Source organism: Pinus tabuliformis, chromosome 9, assembly GCF_031772625.1.
Source record: "Pinus tabuliformis cultivar Carrire ecotype Pingquan chromosome 9, CPIR1, whole genome shotgun sequence".
NCBI lineage: Eukaryota > Viridiplantae > Streptophyta > Pinopsida > Pinales > Pinaceae > Pinus > Pinus tabuliformis.
In genome coordinates, this window is record NC_142307.1 from 942,183,799 (window position 1) to 942,186,495 (window position 2,697).

The window sequence follows — 2,697 nt, forward strand, 5'->3', positions numbered from 1 at the left end:
CTTGGTTCAATAAATCTTTAAATTTTTTTTTGATTTGGATTGACTTTTCCATTTCCATTACCATAATATCCACTCTTTGTTGTTGAACTATGTATCCCTATTTATTTCTCAAGGAACCCATTAATAAATTAACCATTAAAGTTTTATATTTGAATAGATAACTATATCAATCGATATGTTCTTAAGTGCATTCCATTGTGCTTATAATTCAATGATTTACATCTTTTGTTGCTAGACAATTTCCCAACAAACAAGATTCAATGGTCACCGAATATGACAAATATTGTCTCAATATGAAATCAACCATGCTCAACCATGGTTCAACGTCGCATTATGACAAATATTGTCTAAATATGGAAATCAAGCATGATGAACCATGGCCACGTTGTGACAAATATTGTCACTTGGTCCAACGTCAGATTATGATAACCATGGTCATCCATGGTCAATCATGGTCCAACTTTGCATTGTACAAAGATTATATCAATATGAAAATCAACCATGCTCCAATGTCTCATTGTGAGAAATAATGTCTCTGTATGAAAACTAATCATGTTCAGCGATGGTCCAACATCGCATTGTGACAAAGATTGTGTAGACATGAAAATCAACCATGGTCAATCATGTTTATTTTAGGGTTTATGATATTTATCTTACGGTTTATATACATTTGGATTATAATATTCATCCCTTGGGTTTAATATTATTCCCTTGGGTTTTTAGTATTAATCCCTTAGGTTTATTAGTCCCTTGGGTTTATATTCATCGCCAACCATTGTCAACCATGTTCCAACGTCACATTGTGACAAATATGGTCTCAATATGAAAATAAACCATCATAAACCGTGGTCAATCTTGGTCAACCATGTTCCATAGTTACATTGTGACAACTATTGTATCAATATGAAAATCAACCATGGTCAACCATGTTCAATCATGGTCAACCATGGTCCAACGTCACATTGTGACAAAGATTGTCTGAATATGAAACTCAATCATGGTCAATCATGGTCATTCATGGTTAACCATGGTCAATCATGTTCAATATGAAAATCAACCATGGTCATCCATGGTCAATCATGTTCAATATGAAAATCAACCATGGTCATCCATGGTCAACCATGGTCCAGGGTCACATTGTGACCAAAATTGTTTCAATATGAAAATCAACCATGGTCAATCATCGTCAACCATGGTCCAATGTCACATTGTGGCAAAGATTGTCTCAATACAAAAATTAACCATGCTCAGTCATGGACAATAACCATGGTCACATTGTGACAACCATGTTCATCCATGGTCAACCATGGTCCAATGTCATATTATGAAAAATATTGTCTTAGTATGTAAATCAACCCTGATCAACCATGGTCCAACATCGTTTTGCGACAAAGATTCTCTAAATATGAAAATCAACCATGGTACAATGTCACATTGTGACAAAGATTGTCTCAATATGGAAATCAACCATGGTAAGCCATGTTTGTTTTAAGGTTTATAATATTTATCTTAGGGTTTATATTCCTTGGGTTTACAATATTATTCCCTTGGGTTTAATATTATTCCCTTCAATTTTAGTTTTAATCTCTTGGGTTTATTAGTGCCTTGGGTTTATAATAGCAATTCACTGGGTTTATTAATCTAAGGGTTCATATTCCTCGGGTATAATATTATTGATAGGTTTTATCATATTTATCCAAGGGTTCAATATAGATTCCTTGGGTTTATAATCCCTTGACATTTTCGTATTAATTTCTTGGGTTTATAATACCAATCTCTATATTTTATTAATCTAAGGGTTCATATTCCTATGGTATAATATTATTCATATGGTTTATCATATTATTACTAGGGTTTATCATATTATTCCTAGGGTTTAATATAAATCCCTTGGGTTTATAATCATGGTCAACCATGGTCCAATATCACATTGTGACAAAGATTATCTCAATATGAAAATTAGCCATAGTCAACCTTATTGACCATCGTCAACGATGGTCAATCATGGTCAACCATAGTCTAATTTCGCATTGTGACAAACATTGTCTCAAAATGAAAATCCATCATGGTCCAATGTCACATAGTGACAAATATTATCTCAATATGAAAATCAATCATGGTCAATCATTGGCCATTCATGGTCAATCATGGTCAATATAAAAATCAAACATGGTCAATCATGGTCAACCATGTTTTTTTGGGGTTTAAAATATTTATCTTACAGTTTTGATACCTTAGGTTTACATATTTATTAATCCACTGGGTTTAATATTATTCCCTTCAATTTTTAGTATTGATCCCTTGGATTTATTAGTTTCTTTGGCTTATAATGTCAATCCTTGGGGTTTGATATTAGTGATAGGCTTTATAATATTAATACTCGGGTTTAATATAAATCCCTTGGGTTTGTAATCCATTGGGTTTATAATATAAATTCCAATCATGGTCAACCATAGTCCAACATCCTAATGTGACAAGGATTGTCTCAATATGAAAATCAACCATCATCAACCATGTTCATTTTAGGGTTTATTATATTTATCTTATGCTTTATATGCCTTGGAGATATAATATTAATCCCTTGGGTTTAATATTATTCCCTGAGGTTTATAATCCTTTGGGGTTCTAGTATTTATCCCTTGGTTTTATTATTCTAAGGGTTCATATTACTAACGTATAATATTTATCATAGTGTTT